Source organism: Leptonychotes weddellii, chromosome 4 (assembly GCF_054177405.1).
Source record: "Leptonychotes weddellii isolate Sample4059 chromosome 4, ASM5417740v2, whole genome shotgun sequence".
NCBI lineage: Eukaryota > Metazoa > Chordata > Mammalia > Carnivora > Phocidae > Leptonychotes > Leptonychotes weddellii.
The window spans coordinates 169,679,530-169,703,346 of NC_138372.1; the positions used below are offsets into that span (position 1 = coordinate 169,679,530).

Genomic DNA, 23,817 nt, shown 5'->3' on the forward strand with positions numbered 1-23,817 from the left:
TGGCCTCATTGATCCCTCAGAGCCTGATGTGGGGGTCTTCGCAGGCGCCGCCCACCCCTGGGGACCCTCCCGTGTTGTCCATGGTGCCAGCCTGCACAGTGCGTGTGCGTGCGAGCTGCAGCAGGGAGTCCCTGCGGCTGTCCCCGAGGCAGTCCCCCAAGCCTCAGCCCTCCCAGGCTCGGGTACCCAGCAGTGAACCCGATGAGGGAGCCGAAGGCGAGCCGAGGACAAAGCGTAAGCTGACACCCTATGACCTCTTCCCCCTCCCCTCCCCACTCCTGGGTGGGACTGACGTGACATTCCTCCAGGAAACTCCCAACTGTCTAAAACCTTGCTAGAGGGAAAAACAACCTTAGCCTGACAATGACAAGGCCTGCGGTATCCGGTGAGTCCTCTTTAGCGTATGAAAGTTCTTTTGAAAATCTCCCCTTTTCCCTTCCCGCAACTCGCAAGTAGGGACTTAGCCACCCCTCACAACCCCGGGGCAGCAGCTCTTCCTGTCCACGGCTCCGGGTCCTGTCCACGGGTCCCGGGTGCCATCCCTGGGCTTTAATAAAACCAGCACTCATTTTGCACCAAAGACCTCCCAAGAATTCTTTCTTGGTCATGGGCTCCGGACCCCACCCCACCAAACCTCACCTATATTCCAAAACCACATCACCACTAAGAGTCAGAAAGCACTCAGCCAGGACCTGTGGCCGGTGGGGAAGGGAGGGGGACCAGAGGTTCCACAGCGACAGCGCAGGAGGCTGAAGGGACCAGCCTCCCCCCAGCCCGGACAAGGCCCGGCGGGGAACTGGGTGTGCCAAGGTGCCACCAAGTTTGAAGGAGCAGGGCCCCCAGGACCTGAAGTTAGGGGTCACGGCGGGGGGCGATGGTCTTTTGTGCGCACTCAGGCGCGCCCGACCGCAAACAGCCACGCTGAGAAAGATAAAGCCCGAATCTCCTGCCAACCCAGAACACCGCTCACGAGCATTGCCCTGAGCAGCACCGCACTCGGTCACCCCTCCAAGAGATGGAACTACTTCTCCAAGGGGCGACACGGAATTCGCAAGGACGAGCTTTCTCCAGCGCATGCCCAGAGAGGGGAGGCCAGAAACTCCGCCTTTTGCCGCCCCAAGCGGGGGAGGCGCACCCCTCCCCGTAGGGACCGCCAGGAGCCTCCAGATCGCCTGTCTCCTCTGGTCTGACTCTACCTGCCTCTCCTGGTACCTGCTGCTCATCCACTCGTGCGCGGTTGCGCTCCGCGGGGGTCTGCTGCCCGCCCTCGGGGGCCCCAGCCCCAGCCTGTCTGGTGTCCCCTTCCTCCCCGGCTGCCTCTGCCTCTGTCCTCCTCGCTCTACCCCTCCAGAAGGCTCCCCCTCCCACCTGCCCCAGACCAGGACAGCTCTTAGCCTGAGCTGACCCCCCCAGCTGTCCCTCCCTCTCTGGGTGGACACGGGTCAGTGCTCCACCAGGGCTCTGGGCGCCTGTAGGCGGGGAAGCGGTTTTGATGTAGTTTGGGAAAGCAGGTGAGGTTTAGTGGGGTGGGGCCGCCCCCAGCCCACCCAGAACGCGTGACTGATGACCAATAAAGAATTCTTGAGATGTCTTTGGTGCAAAAAGGTGGTTTTATTAAAGCCCAGGGGCGGGCCTGTGGGCAGAAGGAGCTGGTGCCCCGGAGTTGTGACAGGTGGGAGTGGGAGGAGGTAAGGAAAAGGGAGGTTTCAGAAGGATTTTCATATGTTAAAGAGGATTCACACCAGAGGCCTTGCCATTGTCAAGCTAAGGTTGTTCTCCCCTCTAGAAAGGAGTTAGTGTTTAGACAGTTGGGAGCTTCCCAGAGGAATGTCACGGGTACCCCACCCAGGAGTGGGGGGAGGTTGTGGGGTGTCAGCTTGCTCTTTGTCCTCAGATTGCCTTCTGCTCCCCCATAGGTGGGGAGGGTCGGGGAGGGGGCTTCACGCCTCCACCCCAGCCCCACCCTCTCCTGGCCCCCACCTCCGGCTTTGGAAATGCGGGCAGCTCATTCAGGAAGGGTAGGCTCTGGCCAGGCCCCCCAAGACCTTGAGCGCTCAGTTCCTGCATTGTTTCTGCCCCGGCTCTCCCGTCCTGGCAGAGATTTTATCTGCTCACTAGGAAGCCTCCTCCCACGTCAGCCGAGGCGGGAATGGCCAAGGAGGTTGGGGAGGTCTTCAGTCACGCGTTCTGGGTGGGCTGGGGACGGCCCCTCCCCACGTGGGGCGCCCAGTCCCTTGGCCTGCTGCCTTCCAGGCCAAAAGAGCCCCCTCTCTCGGTGCCCCTCGCCTTTCCTCTGCTGCTCAGGCTGGGCCAGGCCCTACGGGGGACGGGACACTGGAGGGCCACGAGGGCCCTGTTCTGCCCCGATGCCCACCCACACAGCGCTGCTGGCATCACGTCCCCTCCCTGAACACACACAGCACATGACACCCATTCACACACTGTGCTCGACACGCCGTGCACATACCGCACACACATGCACCCTGCTCTCTCGACCCTGGGCACGCCGCTGGCCTCCCTGCCAGTCGTGCCCGGCAGCTGGCTCAGGGAGGCCAGCGAGGCCACCCGGCCATGGCACAGAAAGGGGAGTGCCCGAGGGGCATGTGTTCCTAACTGTGCAGCAGGACAGGGCAGGACAGACGCTGAATCCACACAGGCAGGAAGACCCACTTTGATTCGTCAGCCTGCTTTCCCGAGGCCACTGTTAACCAGGGCCCGTGCCCACGGGGCCTCCCTCAGATAGTAACTGCCCAAGGCAGGCTGTAGGTGCCCAAGGCAGGCCATAGGGGTGGGGTGGGGGCAATGGGGTCTGACCTGGGACCTCACTTCTTGTGGCGCCTGGAGCCCCCCACCCCCGGCCGGCATTTCCAGGTCACAAACAGGTGGGTAAACCCTCGTTAAGTGTCAACTGTCAAGAGCAGGAATAGTTATGATTAATTAAGTTCTTAGAAAGAGGTGGAGTGAGAACCCTAGAAGCCTGCCATGGGCACTGGCCGTGGAGTGGCCAGGAAGAGTGGAAAGCCGGGCCAGGGTGAGGACCGCTGATGTCCTGCCGCTCCCAGGACTAGGCTCTGGACCCCAGGAAAGCCCTGTGTGTGCCGTGCAGATCTTTGAGAGTCTGCATCAATGCTGATTTCCTGTTTTTGACCCTGGTTACATAAGAAGTTAATATCGGGTAAAGTGGACTGAAGGGAATATAGGAACTCTATACTATTTTTGAAACTTCTTTTTAAGTGTGAACCTATTTCAGAACGAAACGCTGAAACGTTTTAAAAGCAGCATGGAGGGGCGCCTGGGTGGCTCAGATGGTTAAGCGTCTGCCTTCGACTCAGGTCATGATCCCAGGGTCCTGGGATGGAGCCCCGCGTCGGTCTCCCTGCTCAGCGAGGAGCCTGCTCCTCCCTCTCCCACTCCCTCTGCTTGTGTTCCCTCTCTCCCTGTGTCTGTCAAGTGAATAGATAAAATCTTTAAGTAAATAAATACATACATACATACATAAAAGCAGCATGGAGTAGACTCCATGGGAGATAAGAGTGGGGGGATGGTCACAGGCCACTTCCCCACCTACCTCCCGGGACCGCAGGGGGTGTGGTGGGAAGGGGGGGGGTCTGGGCAGCAGATCAGAGAAAGATAAACTCTGCCCCGGACCCTGTTGGGTCAGGGCTGGGGTGTCAGGGAGAACACATTTTCAATGGATCAAAACCCAAATTGAAAATGGAGAACTTGGCAATTTTAAGAAGAAACATAAGAAAATCTCTCCATATATTGACAGAAAATATTTTTAGGTAACCCACTAATACATTTAAGAATATTAACAGTAAAGGGGCGCCTGGGTGGCTCAGTTGGTTAAGTGACTGCCTTCGGCTCAGGTCATGATCCCGGAGTCCCGGGATCGAGTCCCGCATCGGGCTCCCTGCTCAGCGGGGAGTCTGCTTCTCCCTCTGACCCTCCCCATCTCAAGCTCTCTCTGTCTCTCATTCTCTCTCTCAAATAAATAAATAAAATCTTTAAAAAAAAAAAAGAATATTAACAGTAAAAAAAGTTTGCCTGTTATCATGATATACCAATTAAAAAGAAAAGACACATGCTAAGACACTTGCAGTAATTAGTACCACTTATCAGGATGGATCGATTAAAAAAGCCCAAGGCGATCATGGCATGGTGAGCACACGGGCCGGCGGCTCTGGTTACGGCCTACAGCCGCTGCAAGGGGACAGAACCCAGCTGTGTCCCCTTGGCCCTTGCCGGCGCACGCGGAAGGCCCTGGTCACAACAGAGTGAATTCACTGAGGCCAGATGTGGGTCCTTGCCCAAGGTCGCCGGGGGACAGTAGGCTGAGGTCAGGACGTGGTTCTTCAAACCCCTCTGACCACAAAGCATCCCCTGCTCCCCCCATGCACACTCACTCTGGAGCCCTCCCCCACTGCATGGCATGGTCGGTCCCTCGGTCGCCCCTGGGGTGTAGAGACAGGGTGTGTGGGTTGAGGCTAGCACTGTAGGGGGGTCGAGTTGGGAGATGCTGGAAGGAGGGGTGTTGGGAAAGAGGCTTCAGATTTCCACACATCAGAGGCCCTGCTCTGCCCCCAGAACCTGTCCCTGTGGGGCTGGTGCCCCTTCCCCAGGCCCTGTACTTCCTCCAGCACCCAGCCTGGGGCGGGGCCACACCCTTTTTGGGGGTGAGGCTGGGTCTGCCAGGCTTTTCCGCTCAGTAGTGAAAGGACCAGAGGGAGATGTCACTTGGTCCACTCTGTGGAGGCACAGAGGACACAGGTGGGCCAGGGCGGCACTTCTGGTTCCTTGTCTTTGGCACAGACTGGCATGAGGCTCCCTGTGCCTCAGTTTCCCTGCTTATGAAGGGAAGGCCCTGCCCTGGTCTCCAAGGTGCTACAGTCCCAACCCTCACAATCCCGTGGAGTTCCCGAGGCCACACTCCAGGTTTTCTGGATGGGGCAGGGAGGGGAGGGGGCTTCTCTTCCTGGAAGAGGTGACTGGGGGGACCTAGGGAGGAGATGAGGCTCTGGGATCTCCATCCCATGGGGAGGAGCAGGGTCCTATGGGCTTGTGGGGGGAGGCTCTGAGCTTCGGGGTCCACCCTTTGGGGCAGGGGCTCAGAGGGGAAGAATGCGTGAAAGAGGAAATGCGTGAAAGAGGAAATGCGTGAAAGAGGAAATGCGTGAAAGAGGAAATGTGTGAAAGAGAAAATGTGTGAAAGAGGAAAGAAACCAGCTGAGACCCGCTCTTCCAGCACCACCACCACCTACCTCTGCTGAAGCCCCCCCTTCCCCCCCCCCAGCACATCAGCCACCGGAGGCCCTGGGCAGATGGAGGCTCCCAGGAGGGACTGGGGGGGCAGGTCGTGTGCATTGGAGGAAACGCTTCATGGGGGCGAGGGGGGCCACACCCATCCGTGCAGAGCTAGCCCCTCCAGAACCGACCACTGCTCCTAGCCCCTGGGGCCATGGGCACTCACCTGGCTGAGTGCAGTCTCCCTCCCAGGCAGGCCACGAGAGCCACCAACCCTTTCCTAGGGGACCGAATGGCAAGCAGAGGACAGGAGGATGCAGAAAGGGTTTATTTTCTCCGGGGGCTGGCTGGCACACTGGGAGCAGGACCCCGGGCTGGGCTGTGGGCTTTGCTCTTCTACAGGTCCGTCTGGTCAGGGCGTAGCAGTCTCTGCATCTTGCAGCAGTGGTTGGTTGACGGTGTTTGCAAAATGGGACAGGCTTGTTGGCATAGCAGGGCACTGGGGGCCTGAGGCTGGGGCTGGCCAGGTGGGTTGGGCAGGAGAGCCTGAGGGTCGGTGGGGTCTGCGCGTGCATGTGTGTGCCCAGGCGTGTGGGTATGTATGTATGTATGTGTGCGTGGGTGGGACAGCGAGCTTGCTTCGCGTGCCTGCTGCGTGAGACTCTGTTCAGAACGAGGCCCTGTGCTGGGGTCAGGGCTGGTCACAGCAGGGCCCAGAGGAAGACAGGCCCTAGGCTGAGCAGGAGCCCCCCGCCAGGACCCAGGAGCTGTGCACCCCCATTACAGAGGTCCTTATCACAGCACATCAAACCCTGCACTTCAAGCTTAACTAGGCCCAGCACACCTGGATTCCCCGGGCCGCTTATCTCCGAAAGCTGCTTCAATGTACTAGAAACTTCCTTACAGGAGGGGGCACACCCCTTCTGCTGGTACTTCACCTGGGTTCCTGTGGGCAAGAAGGGAGAAGCCTGGCATGAGAGGTCACCCTGCCTCTCGCAGCCTCCTCGGGCCACATGCTCCCTGGGGGCACTTGGCCCTCCATCCCTCTGCTGGAGTCCCATCCGGCCCCGTCCAGGAGGAGGCCTCTGGAGGCCGGCCCCTCTCCATGAGGATGGGGACACTGAGGCAGGCTGGAGAGTGGCCCCTGCCAAACCCACGCTCCTCTGAGAGGCTGGGGGAGCCTCAGAGCAGAGCTCCCTGGACCACCCCCCGCCCCGGGTGCTGGGGACTCACCTTCCTCCGCGGTCACAGTCAGGTTACCAGTGTAGCAGACACTGTGTATCTGACACTGGATGGACTGGCATGGACTGTTGTTCATATCAACGCACATGTAGCACCTAAGGCTCAGGGCTGGCCCGGCGGGTCGGCAGGAAGGATGCAGTTAGACCCTTTCAGGCGGAACCACAGCTCGAGGGCTCCTCCCCACCCTCAGGGATCATGGAGGACAGACCCCTCACAAGCCCACACAGGGCCTCTCACAGCGGCTTGCCAGCCATGCCCCCCAGCACAGGCCCCGGCCCTGTGCCCCATGGCTCACCGAGCTCCGAGCGCAGCAGGAGGGCCAGCAGGAGGAGATGGATGCCTCTCATGGTTCCTGGGGGGGACACGAGGCGATGTGGGTGGGCCCCTGCGGGGTGCCCCAGACTCAGGCTCCCGCCTCCCCTCCCCAGACCCTGGCCCTCCAGGGCTGAGCCCTCGCCAGCCTGGCTCCCTCCCGCCTCACTCACCCACTGGCCTCAGGTCCCCTTCGGTGAACTGGTACCACAGCCACTTACCCCCACGGCCAAGGAAGTTGTCCCCCAGTATCCTGTGCCCCAGCAGGAGGAAGTTGGGGCTGGGCTCTCTTGTCTCCACCTTTTTCCGGAGTAGCTATCAGACCCCAGGCGGGATCCTGAGTCCCAGGCCAGGAGGTGGCCTCACCCAGCCAACCAGCAGCGGCTTTGGGGAAACTCCAGGAGGAAGCTAGGTGCCCCCCTGCGCACCACCCCTCCCCCGTTTCTGGTCTCACCTTCAGAGGTCTCTCTGAGGTCATGGGCCCCTCCCCGGCTGTAAAGCTGAGACTTCTCCATCTGTCTCTCTTCCCCTCCTGGCCCCCAGTCCCCAGTTCCATAAGCCTGTCCTATCCTCCCTGCATTCTCCTCAAAAAGTACCCCTCAAAAATCACAAAAGCAGAAAAAAAATTTTTTGAATGTTAAATACTTTTTTTTCCCATTTTTCTGCTGCACTTGATACACATGTTGAGCAGCTCATTTTTATGGCATCTTCCCCTTGTACACTTGCTCTTAGGGTGAATTTATAATTTTTATAATCTTAGACATCCAGTGGACATAACGGTAGCTTGTCTGACTGGCAAACTCAAATAGAATAAAGATGTGTGCTCATGTTAGACTTAAGGCTGACAACGCAGGAGACACGGCTGTTTTGATTAAACTAACAATATTAAACTAGTCTTACTTACCCAAGACTTGCCCAAATCACATAAACTGGAACAGTATTTGGCTAGTTTCTCTATTTATAAGAGTGTTAGGGATATTTTGTTTCTGTGAGCACTTATTTATGTGTAAGCAAATTAGAATAGAACAGGCTTCTCCGCGGGATTTTATAAATCAATTTGATAACATTATCCAGAGGTAAGAGAATGTCATATATACATAGAATAGTGTATACACACATATCCAGAAAGGTACAAATAGATACGGTAGAGCTTTCTTCCAGAATTCTAGCCTCGAACCAGGCAGAAACACAGTAATACAAAATTCTCTGGTTTATATAAAAGAGTTGCTTCTCCCCTTTGCCCTGCTTTCTAATTTTATCTGAATTGTGTTTCTGCAGATGAGACAATTTGCGATCACCTGCCCTACATGCCGGGGAATGCTTCCCATCAAGGTTTATGGAAGACACCTCAAGATTCTCTCTTGCCGGGATGTGTAGTCTTATGGGCTGCGGACTAAGTTTTGGTTGGGGTGCTGCGGAGTGGCCAAGCAGCCATCTGGGTGGAAACTCACCTGAGTGGATAGAAATAACAGTGTTTCCAACTAGCCTCCCAGCCTCACTGGTGCAGTTAGGGTCCCCGTGTCCCTGAGAGCCCCCAGTGGTGGCAGGCAGCCTCCTCGGGTTTGAGTGGGGGCAGGGGCTGAGGGTGGAGTGGAAGGAGGGAGGGAGGGAGGAGGTTGGGGTTTGAAGGACACTCAAGGACAGGCAGGGAGGCTGGCGGTGGTAAAAGCAAGCAGGGGAACAGAGAGGTCTTGGAGGAACCAGTCTGGGGAGGTCTTCCGTTTCCTAAAGAGGCCACTGAAGGTCCAAATTATCCTTAGTAAAATCTTGCCAACGAGGAGGAAGTGGACAGAGCTAGCGCCGTGGTGGCCTGCCGCATGGCCCCGGAAGCCGGCAGAAAGCAGGACCGCCGGGGAGGAGAGCTTGGGGGTGACAACAAAGGAGAGTTCCAGCAGGCCTCTGCGAAGAAGGGGCAGCCTGAACCGCAAGGGACTCAATTTCAACCAGGTTAGACCTCAGCGCGAAGGTTCCATGCTCTAAAACCGTGGCGCCTGGTGCGGGCTGAACCGTATCCCTCCCGCTCCTGCCCGCTTCCCCCGATGAAACCTTAGCCTTCAGGGCGGGAGCCGCTTCCTCACGGGCACGCGCTCCAGAGCCTCCGGGGACCCCCGGGCGCGCGGATTGAGCTGAACCCCGCGTATACTGTGTTTTTTCCTGTGTGTCCGCACCTATGGGGAAGTTTGACGATTAGGCCGCATCACTAAGAACAAAAGGGAAGGACAGGCGGATGCTGAGTATGTCCGGACCGGTGTGCTCTCCCAGAGCCTGTCGTCTGGACGGGCGCTTCTTGTGAGGACTCGAGGGGATGACCTGCCCGGGTGACCCGAGGAAGTGAGGCCAGGGCCGCCGCCCACCGCAGGTGATGGGGGCTGGGCAGAGTGAAACCGCACATAAGGGGGACCAGGATGCCCCAGCCGGGAGCAGTCATCCCTGCCAGGGGACATTTGGCCATGTCTGGAGACCTTTCTGGTTGTCAGTCTGGGGGAGGGAGGGGTTTTGCCGGCACCGGGTGGGTAGAGGCTGGCTCCTGCCCCAGATGTTCCGGTGGCCCCACCCACTGGGCAGTCCCAGGCTTGCGCTCAGCATCTTCCCGCTGAGACCATACTAGTACTCGCCCTAGCAGTTGTCCCGTGAGTTGCTGGGTGGGCCTCAGCAGCAACACTGAGGCGAGCTTCCTCCTGCAGGCCTGTGCCCTTCGTGGAAACACCTCCAGGAGGCGCTTCTCGGGGCTCTGGGCCCCGGGAGACGCAGGACGGCTAGAACGGCCTTCCTCCGTCCCTTTCGAGGGTTTCTAAGCCTCTACAAGGAAGGTGGGCTGTGTGTGTTACCCAAAGAAATAAGAATTTCATTAAAGATAATGCGTTTGTAAAAGCCCTGTTAGGGGGCATGTGGCCATCGTGAGGCGGCTCCCAAGCGCACTTGCAGGTTTGAGGACTGGCCAGGAGGCTTGGGAGAAGAGGGTTGGGTTTGGGAGAGTGCACGGGAAACGCACCGAATCCAAAATGTGCAGATGGCAAAGCCTGGATGCATCCAAGAGGCAGTGTGGACAGGGAATGAGGTGGGAGGTAAGTTCCCAAGACCCACCACGTGCTCCACAACCTTGAGGGAGCCCCACGACCTTCCTGTTAGACCCCGTTCTATCATTTCCCAGCCAAGGCCACACACGAGCGGCCCGAGTGGTGATGTGGCCAGAGTGCCCAGGGAGGGAGCTTGCACTCAGAGCTGCTCTCTGCTCCAGAGCTGAAGGAGCCCAAAGCATGCTTCCTCCTCCCGGTCTGCGTTGCTCTAGTCCTGCTTACCAGCCGGTGGGTGTCCACGTGGGTCAGTAGGCCTAGACCTGCTTTGATGTTCACGTTATCCCAGACTTGGTGCTCGGAGCCCTTAGAGCTGGCCTTTGTGTTCTGCTGTGTCCCCCGCATGCAGGGAGCACATCCTGGCTTTGTGGCGGAAGGAATGTTCCAGGCTCATCCTGTTCTTTCCCAGATCCAGCCCTGGAGCGGCTGTTTCTCCCCCAAGCCCAGGTTCTTCTTGGTGGAGAGCCGTTCTAGGGTCCAACCGTAGATGTGCTTGCCACGGTGGGGTGTCGCTGCCCCAGACTCTCTCAGTGCCCAGAGCCAGGAGACACCAGTGTCTTCCTGTGAGCCCACAGCCCCGGCTGCCTCCCGGCTGCCCCTTTCCCGCATGGCTCCCATTGCCCACAGTGGCTCAGTCCCTCTGCCAGTCACCAGTCTCCATTCCCCCCTGTTCCGGGGTTGAACCGGGTTCCCCAAAAGATAGGTCCGAGTCCAGGTCCGAGTCCTAACCCCCAGTGAATTTGACCTTATTTGGAAGTAGGGTCATTGCAGACATAATTGGCTAAGTGGAGATGAGCCCATACTGGAGCAGGGGGGACTCTGGCTCCTAATTTAATGAGAGTCCTTCTTAGAAGACAGGTGTGCGGGGAGAAGAGTGCCAAGTGACCAGAGGGGCAGAGATGGGGGAGAGGGAGCCACAAGCCAAGGAATGCCAAGGACCGCAGGTCAGCTCCAGAAGCAGGGGAGGCAAGGCACAAGTCTTCCCTGCAGGTTCCAGAGGGAGCACAGCCCTGCCGACCTTGGTTTGGGATTTCCAGCCTCCAGACTGAGACAGAACACATTTCTATAGTGTGAAGCCACCCCATTTATGGTTGTTTGATGCAGCCCCCCGCCCAGGCCCCTCCCTGCAGACTGCCTTCTTCCCCACTGTGGGGAGATTCCACCAGATACCCCCACCCCCACCCCCCCATCTGGGGCCCCTCAAGCCAGGTGTGTATCCTGATGACCGCAGGATAGAAGACTGCAGCTTCACTAACTGAGCAAGAATGGTTAGGTCTGGGCTCTTGATTCAACTGGGGTCCCTCCCTCCACGTGGGCCTGAGCCTGACAGTCCCGAGCAATGGGGATTGGGAAGCCCTGTAGGACAGGGTTAACTAGGGCTCGGAAAGTACGAGACCCAGGTGCAGCGAACCCTCGGGGACGCCTGCACTGCCCAACCTGTAACCGTGAGTTCTGGGGCCCCCGAAGCACCTGCCCAACCTGCAGCCGTGTGCTCATGGGCCCCCGCAGGTGAGCTCCACAAGATGGGGCCCCGGGAGAGTGGCAGTGTGCATGATCACAGGAGACCTAGGCAGAAGCCCCAAATGGCTGCTCACTCCCTGATGGCTGGGGGGGTTGGGGCCCCGAACCCAGCAGGCGGCTTCTCCATCCTCAGCCCCAAACCCGGCACCTGCTTGGTGGCAGGCCAGCTGCTGGGGGCAGAGAGGAGGGTCTGGGGGCAGAAAGAGACGCCTGAGAATGGGGGAGAGCCTGTGGGCCTTCCATGAGACCCCCTGTGTTCGGGGTGGGGGTGAGGGGACCAAGCCAAGGGCGGGGCTCTGCTCTCCTCCTGGGACTTCTATAATGAAAATGCACAAGGAGGGAGAGGGAGGGTCTCTTTCAAGCTCAGTAGTGAGAATATAAAGGGATTTGGCAACAAGTAAAGGAAGCTAGAAAAACCTCCCTCCCTGAGCCCCAATAATTGCACTCCAGGGAAGTGACCTTCTGCAGGTCAGCTCTGCACGCCCCACTTACGCGTTCCTGATTTATTCAGCGCCTGTTCCTAACAGGCTGTGCCAGCTCCTGGCAGTCCATCCGCGAAAAGAGGGATTTTTTTGCCTTACTGAAACTCGGATTATGATGCACAGTAAGAAGTAACTTGCTGGGTGTTGGGGGGCTGGACAGGAAGGACAGCCTGGGGCAGGGGCTTTAAGCTGGAGTCTGGAGCATGGTGGAGGGGAAGTTGCAATTTTAAACCTAATTTTGTAATTTCAAGCTGGAGAAAGGGATATTTGACCAAAGACAGAAAAAGGAGAGAGAGCCGTTAGTGCGCAATGTGTCTGGAATGTTCTAGAGACAGCCGAGGGGATGAGTGGGGGGCAGAGGGGTGCAGGCCAGGGTCTGGCTGAGGTGGCTGTGAGCCGGAGCAGTGGTCCGTCCCAAGTGCTCGGAGGGCAGAACCGACAGGATTTCTCTGTGAACGGCTGAGAAACTTCGTGAAAGAGGAACAGGCCCTCACTGGGGAAATTCTCCAGTTGTACAAACAATGGATTATTTTGTGCCTGTTAAATTATGTGAGGGGTCCTTCCCACTGATGGGGTGTAGTCTCTGTGTCCTACTCAGTGGGGAGAGTATGTGCACACACACACACGCACGTGTGTGTGCGTTGCCAAAACTGTGCAGGCTTGTTTCCCTCTGGAGCTCACATTTTTTAAAAAAAGATTCTTATTTTTATGTAATCTCCACACCCAGCGTGGGGCTTGAACTCACAACCCTGAGATACAGAGTCACTGGCTCCACAGACTGAGGTAGGGTTTGGGGGAGATGCCTGGGAGGTTACCTTTCTGAGTCCTCCTGATTTCCAGCATGGTTTGGGTCTTTGAGAGAGCCGTGCAGAGACTCAGATATGACCAAACAGCTTTAAGGAACTAAGGTTGACTTTATGAAACCTGGAACCATAAAACCCCTTGGAAATGTTGGCCTGATACCTTGCTTACAGAGTTACCAGCAGCCTCACCAGGTGAGTAAAGAATGTCACTTCCTAGCAGGTGCAGGAACCTCAGGATACTTTGCGAACCTCATGAGGAGGAATCTGCCCAGATGGGCAGATACTGCAGGCATGTCTGATGGCAAGTACTTGGCTTGGCTTCTGGCCTGGATTCTACTAAAAGTTCAATCTAGATTCCTTATAAAAAGTTCCAGCAAGGGGCGCCTGGGTGGCTCAGTCGTTAAGCATCTGCCTTCGGCTCAGGTCATGATCCCGGGGTCCTGGGATTGATCCCCGCATTGGGCTCCCTGCTCAGCAGGAAGCCTGCTTCTCCCTCTCCCACTCCCCCTGCTTGTGTTCCCTCTCTCGCTGTGTCTCTCTCTCTGTCAAATAAATAAATAAAATCTTAAAAAAAAAACAGTCCCAGCAAAGCAGATTTTTAAAAGAGATTTTATTTATTTATTTGAGAGAGAGAGAACACAAGAGGGGGGAGGTTCCTAGGGAGAAGTAGACTCCTCACTGAGCCCGATGCGGGACTTGATCCAGGGACTCCAGGATCATGACCTGAGCCAAAGGCAGTCACTTAACCAACTGAGCCACCCAGGCGCCCAGCAAAGCAGATTTTAAAAGATCTATAGGTCAATCACTATTCTTGCTGAGTTTATGTAAATAATCAGGCCAAGTTTGTTAAAATTATACTTGTTTTACAAACAAATTAGTCTTAATTTGGCTACTTCTGGAAATAACAGTGATTTTAGTGAGAAAAATTGTGTTTCAATAACACACCTTTACAGATGTTAAATCATAGTTCTGATTGTCTTTGAGTATTTGTTGTTTGCCTAAGCTAGACAAATTGAGAAACTTCAGAGGAATTACCACAATAGCTCATGTATAGACAATCTTGCTTGTTATTCTATGGAGATAATAACAGGAGCCCATGGGCACATGATTATTTGAACAACTAGAAAATGAGATTGAGTCCCCAACAATTGTATAACTCAGCGATCACCTTGACCAATTCTGTGTGGCTAGGATGACAAAATCGCTCCTTAAAAGCCAGAGCGTACCCCACTCTATGGGTTAGCCAGGGACTTGTGGAGATAATGGATGGCCCCACTTTCTTTGTGATTGGATTGGATGATGCACTTGGGGATGCCCTTATCCTGAGACAAGTCTTCTCCCACTTGCCAGTGATTCCTCCTAATTAGGGGAGTGTTAAGGCTTGACCTCAGACAAAGGAGGCTTCTTGATGGTTTTATTCCTTAGTCACATTTATCCTAGAAGTTACCGCTGTTGATATAAAATTGCAAGTAGAGGCTTTAGCCAAGCATACAGTGACCACCTTTAACTAAGTGTGACATACAGTCCCCCACAAATGCAAAAGGTGGCCCTCCAAAACTGAAGGGCCCTTGATATCGTGACTGCAGTTCAAGGAGGCCCAGAAGCAGATGACTGGCTCCTCACGACTCAGGGACTATGTGGCTCTAACTTGTGGCCGGGGCTTCCCCCAGGCTGGATAGACCGCTGGACTCGGTTTTGCCTGGATGCACGGACGCTTTATTAAAACCATTGCCAACCCAGCCAACCTTCCCAATTGAAAACAAGGGTGGGCATGTTCTGTGTTTCACTGGTATGACCACCTAGCATCCATCTTTGTTGCCTCTTTGGGACTGGGGGATGTTGTTTGGCACACGGAAGCTCTTAATAAGTACCTAAATGGTACTTATTAAGTACATGGTCAAAGCCCTAAATGACACTCAAAATAGCATTTCTCTACTAAATACTGAAATAACACAAATGCGTAAAGCAGTTTTACAGAATAGAAAGGTGTTAGACGTTTTAACTGCTGCACAAGGTGGAATGTGTGCTATTATAAAGACACAACGCTGTGTACACGTTCCAGATTTCCACTAAATTATTTCTAGGTTTCCAACTGACATGAATACTCAATTGGCCCTTTAGAAGATCCCTGTCTTTCCTTTAATGATTTGGTTCAACTCCTGGACCGGAGAAGGAGTTTTGTCAACTATCCAAGGACTCTTGGGGCACCTGGGTGACTGGGTCTGTTAAGCGTCTGCCTTTGGCTCAGGTCCTGATCTTGGAGTCCCGGGATGGAGTCTCCGGTCAGGTTCCCTGCCCAGCGGAGAGTCTGCTTCTCCCTCTCCCTCTGCATCTCCCTGTGCTTGTGCTCTCTCTCTCAAATAAATAAATAAAATCTTTTTTTTAAAGAAGAACTCTTATTTGGGTTTCTTTTTTCTTTTTGTTATTCTGATCATGTTTTGCTGTCTTCTCCCTTGTCTCTCCACCTGGTGCTGAGACTCCTTCGCTGCCATAACTTCCAGCCGACAGAAGATCCTTTCCACTCGGGAAGATGCACACATGTGGTCTCTCTTGGATTCAACTCCCTCTGCCTTTCATAACTCCCATGTCTATATAAGCCCCAACTGACCAATACCGACCCACAGGTAGGGACATCTCTCCGCTCCTATTCAGCAGGAAGACGTTACAGAAGATGAGACCTTCCACTCTCAAAGACCTTAACGATTTAAGGATCAAAATTGTTCAGGGGGGGATGATGTGGGAAACAAAGGCAGAAGAAAAATTGAATTTCTCACTACCTACAGCCCATTGGCAAGTCCTTGAAACAGAAAGAGTGACCTTCCTCTAGGGACTCAGCTGCCTGGATGTTGACACTTTGCTAAGGGCAACAAGCAATTCTAGCCCGAACCCCCAGGATCCTGTAAGTCTACCTTAACATATAAAAATTCTTTTTTGGAAACTTTATCTCTATCCCCCAAGATACACATTGGCAATCAACCTCCAAGCGTATGACCCACCGATATACATCTGAATGGTCTCCTGACTGAGTTTTTATGAAACAGTAATAAATGACCTTCTCCCAACAATGGCTAGCCCCCTCAAGGTCCTGGAAACGTTGTTTCCAAAATTCCTTAGAGACTTAAACTATCTCCAACCCCCTCCGAACTTGAAAGTACATAATGGGTCACTCCTCCTGACCCCAGTGCCGCTCTTTCTGCCCATGGGTCCTGTCCCTGTGCTTTAATAAAACCACCTTTTTGCACCGAAGACGTCTTAAGAATTCTTTCTTGGCCATCGGCTTCAAGCCCTATCTTTCCTACATTAGTAGGCTAAGTTACAAACCAGGAGCCAGTTCCCCCTGCCCCTAGCACAGTAAGTAAGAGTTTCCTGCACTAACCCCAAGAGGAGACCGCGCTTTGAGAATTATCTCCCTGCCTCCTTACCTGCTGCAAGTAGTAGACTTTTTGCTCAAACCAAGAGGCTTAGGCGGACGCACCCCTCAAGGGGTAGACCCTTTGTACTCGGGGACAGAAGGGGTACTCATGCCTCAGTAGGAACCTGCAGGACACCCGGGAGACCCGGGCCCTTCCTTGCTCTGGCCAGAGGGTCCTGAGTTCGCCAACATAAAGGCAACCAACCCCTCTGTGCTAGTGCTTAGGGAGCCACTCAGTAGATTAAAACAAACACCCATTCTTTGAACGATCTCTCTCTGCCCCTCCTGGCAGCAGGAACCCTCAGCAGGAATAGGAAGTAAGCTGCCATCCTCAAGATCACTCCTGGGGATGCTAGTGGCTCAGTGGGGTGAGCATCAGACTCTTGATTTCCGCTTAGGTCCTGATCTCAGGGTTGTGGGACCGAGCCCCGCGTCAGCCTCCACGCTGAGTGGGGGGTCTGCTTGGGATTCTGTCTCCCTCTCCTCCTGCTTTCGTGCTCACTCTCTCTGAATCAAAAACAAAACAAAACAAAACCTACAACACCACACTCTTCAAGGGTTGGGGCCGGGGGAAGGGATGGGATAAAGCAATCACGAAGCTCTCCTATGGGATTCAAATGCCTTTTTCTTAAGGAAGCTTTTGCTTGCTTTCTGGAAACCTCTGACGGCTGTTCAGCAAGGAAGTTGGCTCTGACCGTGTTTTGCCAGTTTCGTCGGTGTATCTGGAGGAGCAGGTCCCGAGAGTCCCCAGAGCTCGTGTTGCTCTGTCCTTCTGTTTTTAAGAGCTCTTGGTGTATTTAGGAGCCTTTGCCCTTCAGCTGTAATCATGCAGCAAAGTCTGTCTCTCAGTTTGTCAGTGGCTTCTGATTTTATGGAAAATGTCAGCCTTCCAAAAGTTTTATTGGGGGCACCTGGGTGGCCCAGTCGGTGAAGCGTCGGTGAGCCTTCGGCTCAGGTCAAGGTCTCCAGGTCCTGGGATCAAGTCCCGCATCGGGCTCCCTGCTCAGCGGGGAGCCTGCTTCTCCTTCTGCTGCTCCCCTGCTTGTGCTCTCTCTCTCTCTCTCTGTCAAATAAATAAATAACATCTTTTTAAAAAAGTTTTATTTGTATTTTAATGCTATCGGTTTCATCGATCTTTTGTGTATGTAGATTTTGAATCATAATTAGAGAGTCTTCCCAGCCTGACGCTGCCCTGCTTTTCCCCAGGGCTGCACTGGTTCACGACTTCAGGTCTGCACCCCCAATCCACCTGGCCTGTATTCTTGTAACATTGGATCTGATTCTTCCATTTCCCAAACACCTGCCTGGTTGTCCCATGACAAATCCATCCTTGCCCCAGTCACTCAAGATGAGATGGGGGTGGGGTAAAATTCTAAGACAGCCTCTGTGCTCATACCGGGGACTCTGTGCATTGCCCTCCATGTGAGTGGGAGTGAGACCGTAACTTGTTTCCCACTGAACACAGAGAAGGTGAAGGGACTGGGCAGGTGCATATAGGGCCCTGATTGGTTAACTCAATTTTAATCCAAAAGGGGACATGCTTGGTGGGCCTGGTGTAATCAGGTGAGCCCTTCCCGGTCTGCCCCAGCAGTGGGCACAGCCCGACCGTGCTGGCCTTGAAGAACCCACCCACCTACCATGGGGTCTACAACTGCAAGCACATGAATTCTGTCTGTTCTGGCTTTTTAAACTCAGCATTACGTTTGTGAGATTATTGTGCTGTTGAGTGAAGCAGTAAATAATTCTTTTCACTTCCATGTAGTATTCTGTTGTGTGATTATGCCAGCATTTCCTTATTTATTCTGTTTTTCTTTTTATTTATTTAACAGAGAGAGTGAGCACAAGCGGGCAAGGAGGCAGAAGGAGAGGGAGAAGCAGGCTTCCAACGGAGCAGGGAGCCCGATGCGGGGCTCGATCCCAGGACCCTGGGATCATGACCTGAGCCGAAGGCAGATGCTTATCTGACTGAATCACCCAGGTGTCCCTATTTATTCTGTTGTTAATGGATGTTTAGGTTGTTTATGGAAAATACAGCTGAATATCTTGGGTATTTATCTTGGTGGACTTATTTCTCTTCGGTACACACCTAGGAGTGGAAATATGGCTCACAGGCCATGTGTATCTTTAACTTTAAGATACTGCCAAACGTCTTTTCCAATTGCTGGAGTTCTAACAATTTTTGTAACAATTTACACTCACACCAGTAAGTGCGCGGCCAGGTTGCCCCACGTCCTCAACAGCACCTGGAATCTTCGGTACCTTTAATATTGGCCATTCTGGTTTGCATTTCTTCCTTTCTGATATACTTTATTTATTTTTATATACTTTTAATATATATTTTTATTTTTCTGGATTAATGGCATGGTTGAGCACATGACATATTTGATAATTTTTTACATGCACTTAAAGAAATGTGGATTCTGCTGTTTGGCATCATGTTCTACACATGTCCGTTATGTTAATTTTTTACGATCTTTTACAAATTTATGTATTCTAATTGCTTTTTGTTCACTCGTTCTATTAGTTACTTAAAGATTTATATAAGATGTCTAAGTGGGATTGTGTACTTGCCTCAACTTTCAGTCCTGCCATATTTTCCTTAAACATTTCAGAGCTGGTATTGGATGTGAACAGACGTAGGACAGATGCATCTCTGTGTTGACCCTTTATCACTGTGAAGTATCTTGTGTATTCCAGTCCCATCACTCGCCTTCACGTGTACTTTCTGTGGCTGCAACCAGATCTCTGGGTTACTCCCTGTGTGGAGCATCTGTTTCCATTCTTTGTTTTTTGACTGTTCTGTGTCCTTACTTTTCTTCTTTTTGGGGGGGATGAGAGGGGCAGAGGGAGAAGGAGAGAGAGAATCTCAAGCAGGCTCCCCGCTGAGCACAGAGCCTGACGCAGGGCTCGATCTCACGACCCTGAGATCATGACCTGAGCTGAAACCAAGAGTTGGACACTCAACAGAGCCACCCAGGTGCCCCTGCCCTTAAATGAGGGTTGTAAACCAGTTGATTCTTTTTAATCCGGTCTGAATGTCTATGCCTTTACATGGGGATGGTTGGTCCACACACATGGTGTTGTCAGCCTTCAAGACCAGTGCCTCACACTTTTATTCTTCCCAAGTGTTTCTTTTCCTTGTCCTGCATTCTTTTGGGTTTGTGAAATATCTCCCATATTTCCTTTTCTCTTTTATAGATATTTTTCTTGTATGATTCTTCAGAGGTTATCTTACAGGTAACAGTATGTGTCCTTGCCCTATCATAGTCAACCTTGACTTTGCGTGGCCACCACACCCTGAAGGGCTCAGGGACTTACAGAGGATGACTTTGTCTACACCACGCCACTACCTTAATACTCACTGACACGTGTTACAAACCCCACAGTGTCCTGTTCTTGTCGTTCCACACCGTAAACACCCTTTCGTACTTATCTCAATAGCCCTCATTTCTGCTTCCCTGACCTTCTTCCTAAAGCTTCATGCTCCCACGTGTGGTCATTTTATTTACCTTGACGAACTTCCTTTTTAATTTCTTGTAGTCGGAGTCTGCTGGCAATGAATCATCTCCACTTGTGTATAAAACCTTTTGTTTTCTATATCTCTGAATACTATTTCTGCTTGGTACAGAATTCAGGGTCGCCAGATTTTGTCATTCATCACCTGAAAGATGCAGTTTCATTTTCTTCCAGCTGCCATAATTTTCGTGAAAAGTCAGCTATAGGTCTTCTCTGTTTTTCCTGTGTCGAAAACGTTTCTCTTTCCTCTGCCTGCTCGTAGAAGTATCGTTTGTCTCCAGCCTGGAGAGAGCAGCAGGCTAGCTGCAGTGATACCCTTTGCATTTATTCTGCTTAGAGTTTTCTGGGATTCATGAATCTATGGTTTACCTTTCATCACTTTTGGAAAATGTTGTCTCTTCAAGCATTTATTGACCCACTCTCCTCCTGCTACTCCAGGCTCGTGTGAGTTAGATCCTTTGGCTGGGCCTCATGGGCACTCTTGCTCTGAGCTGTTCTTTCTAGCGTTTTGTTCTCTGCAGGTTCATGTGGGCTATCTGTGCCTTCCTCTACCTCCTGTTTTGCTCTTGAATTCACCCAAATGTGTTCTTCAGGGATTTTATTTTTCAATTCCAGAATAGAGTGGTTAATATCATGTGTCACCTTCACTGGGCCACAGTACCTTGATATGTGGCCCCACACGACTCTGGATGTTTCTGGGAGGGTGTTCGTAGATAAGATTAACATTTCAGTTGGTGAAATTCGAATAAAGCAGATTGCCCTCTGTAATGTGGGTGGGCCTCTTCCAATCAGTTGAAGATCTGGACGACATAAAAGACTGACCCCCTGCAAGCAAGAGGCAGGTCTGTGGCAAACAGCCTTCAGACTTAACTTGCGATGTTGGCTTTTCCCGGACTCCAGTCTGCCAGACCACCCTGAAGACTCTGGACTTGCCAGCTTCCCTAACCATATAAGTCAGTTCTGTCCAAGAGATCTTGTTCTGTATATAGAAACATCCTCTTGGTTCTGTTTCCCTCTAGAATCCTGACTCTCACACAGAATATCCATTTGATTTGTTTTATAGAGCCCCATTCTGTCAAAACTCCCAGTCTTTAAATCTCTCCTATTCGTCTTTTCCTCTATTTTATTGAACACAGTTGTCACTGCTATTTTTAAATCCTTTTCTATTGGGGGGCTGGGTGGCTCAGTCATTAAGCGTCTGCCTTCAGCTCAGGCCATGATCCCTGAGTGCTGGGATCGAGTCCCACATTGGGCTCCCTGCTCGCGGGAAGCCTGCTTTTCCCTCTCCCACTCCCCCTGCTTGTGTTCCCTTTCTAGCTGTCTATCTCTGTCAAATAAATAAATAAAATCTTAAAAAACAATAATAATAAAATAAAATCCTTTTCTGTTAACTCCATTACATGGACCACGGGTTGGTCTGTGTGTATGGCTTTCCCCCCTTCTGTGACTGGTCGCATTTCCCTGCCTCTCGAGATCTGCTAACGTTTAATTGTGTGCTGGGTGTTGTAAAAGTAAGAACCATAGAAGCTACATATACACACACATCACCAGGTCCTGGGTCCCTCATGAGGGACCGGGTCCCTCATGTCCTCCTCAGCCAGCTTGGTGGGTGTGAAGTACTAATCACATCAACTCCGTCAGAAGTTGACGTGGGTCTGGACTGCAGATTGAGAAAGACTCATGGAACCTCCTGTCTGTCCCTTTCCCCCGCCCGGGCCTCTGGCTGAGATTCTGACAGGCCTGTCTCCTTAGGCCCGGAGCGTGTGGGAGATTCCATTCTGTCCACTCACTGGTGTCTCTATGCTCCGCCTGTAAGCCTCCTGTTCCCATGTTCTGGTGCAGCTTCCCAATCTGACAACTCTCTTCAGAGCAAGTTCAGATGTGCATTTGAAGCAGGCCTCTTCCTCTGTGGGGATTTGCTGCTTAAGAACAAGGAGACTGTGGGAGGGGTCACCCTTCCTTGCAGCTGTCCCTTCCATGGCGCAGTCTCCTGCATCCACGACTCTGCATGAATTCCGTGTGGGAGAATGTGTTTGCAGCTTTGCAAGTCTCTAACTAGTGGTAAGATCCTCACTGGTTTCCCTTGCCTGGAGCCAAGTCTGTGTGGGTCACACCCGTCCCTTGGTGCCTGGAGGTGGCAAATGGCCACAGGAAGGGAAGGGCCACTGCGTCAGCCCACCTGGGAGGGCTTCCCACCTCTGGTTCCCCGGTCACTCAGCCCTTGCTCCTGTCACAGCTTTCCAGCATATATATATATATATATTTTAAAGATTTTATTTATTCATTCAAGACACAGAGATACAGAGAGAGAGCTCGAGCAGGGCGAGAGGCAGAGGGAGAAGCAAGCTCCCCGCTGATCCAGGAGCAGGATGTGGGGCTCAATCCCACAATCCTGGGATCACGACCCGAGCCGAAGGCAGATACTTAACCATCTGAGCCACCCAGGGGCCCCTCTCCAGCATATTTTAAATACAATGATTGCGGTCTGGCTTTTTCTCCCTGGTCCAGTGGAAGTGTTTGACTGCATGGTCTACATCATCCTTCTCCCCACAGTGGGAGCCCTCTGATGGCTGCAGAGTTGTATGTTTACTCTGCATCCTGATTCATCAGGATTGTTTTCCAAGTTTGCTGTTTTTATTACTTATTGTCTAGGATTCCCAGGTACACTATCATATCATCTACAAATGGAGCTGATTTTACTTCTTTCCATTTTTTTTAAGATTTATTTATCTATTTTTTTAAAAGATTTTATTTATTTATTTGAGAGAGAGAATGAGATAGAGAGAGCATGAGAAAGAGAATGAGATAGAGAGAGCATGAGAGGGGGAGCGTCAGAGGGAGAGGCAGACTCCCTGCTGAACAGGGAGCCCCATGCGGGACTTGATCCCGGGACTCCAGTTTCATGACCTGAGCCGAAGGCAGTCACTTAACCAACTGAGCCACCCAGGCGCCCAAGATTTATTTATCTAGTTGAGAGACAGAGACAGAGAGAGAGAGAGCATATGGTGATGGGGGCGGGGTGGGAGAAGCAGAGGCAGAAGGAGAGAGAATCTCAAGCAGGCTCCACGCCCAGCACGGAGCCCAACATGGGGCTGGATCTCATGACCCCATCATGACCTGAGCTGAAATCAAGAGCCCCATGCTCAACCACATGAGCCCCCCAGGCACCTTCTTCCTGTTCTAATGCCTGTTGTTGTCTTGCTGAGTACTTCTGATACAATGCTACATTGTGATGGGGACACTCCTGCTCTTCTTATAATGTAAGATGATGACTTTAGGGGATTATGTGTTTCTTGAATATTTTTAATCAAGAAAGGATATTTAACTTATCAGAGGTATTTGCCAAGTCTGTAGATTTACCCCTATGATATTTATTTTCGTATCTATTAATATGAGGAACTATATTAACAAATTCCCTAATATTTAACTATCATTGAATCCCTGGAATATATCCTGTTTTGTCATAGTGTATTACTTTCTTAATGTGCTGTGGGATAATGTTTGTTAATATTTATTTAAGATTTTTGCACTGATATATCTAAGAGATATTAATCTGTGATTTTCTTTCCTTTTACAATTTTGTGTGTTGCCACTTCTTTTTCTTTCCAATGAAGCCAAAATTCAGGCTTTAAAACCTTTTTCTATAGCACCGATACTTGAAGGAGTCCTTGATTACTCAAGGAAATACTTGCTTCAGTCTTTATTTTCTTGAGTTTTTCTTCTCATCATTTCTGCTTCAGTGTGTCTTGCTTGCTGTTGAGAAGTCTGATATCAAGCTATTTTTTTCTTACATATATTTGGGGGCCGTAGGTACGAAGGACTATTTCTGGATCCTCTAAACCACCACTCCCACTGAGCTGGCGTTCGTCTGGGGCCCAGGCCGGTCCGGAACTGGTGCTCCCGCCCCGCACCTGCGCCCAACCACTTGACCCTTGGCTGCCCCCCGCTCCCCCTCCATGGCTGCAGCAATCCCCCCAGCTGCCCCGCCCCCCCCCCCGCACCTCCGTCCTCTCCGCTCCACCCACTCACCCACCCCCACACTCCCACACCCCCACACCCCCAACCCCGCCAACCCCCCCACCCCCGCAGGCCGGTCTCTAAGCTGCTCTTCTGCTTCCTTCTCTTGGCTCCCTTTCATCCGTCCTCACTTTTTTTTTTAAGGTTTTATTTATTTATTTGACAGAGAGAGGTAGCGAGAGAGGGAACACAAG

The 23,817-nt window shown here is 52.5% G+C and overlaps 2 long non-coding RNA genes across 2 annotated transcripts; one reads left to right on the forward strand and one right to left on the reverse strand.

Annotated features, from left to right (window-relative positions):
* Positions 1-5,552: 5,552 nt before the first annotated feature.
* LOC115936541 (uncharacterized) lies at positions 5,553-7,198 on the reverse strand. The gene is made up of 4 exons (XR_014144468.1): positions 6,972-7,198; positions 6,782-6,838; positions 6,478-6,594; positions 5,553-6,190 (listed from the first exon to the last, which is right to left on the reverse strand). It is a non-coding gene; the product is annotated as an uncharacterized LOC115936541 (long non-coding RNA).
* A 1,222-nt stretch (positions 7,199-8,420) lies between these two features.
* Positions 8,421-18,140, forward strand: LOC145721005 (uncharacterized). Its single transcript, XR_014144469.1, has 2 exons — positions 8,421-15,581; positions 17,920-18,140. It is a non-coding gene; the product is annotated as an uncharacterized LOC145721005 (long non-coding RNA).
* Positions 18,141-23,817: the final 5,677 nt, after the last annotated feature.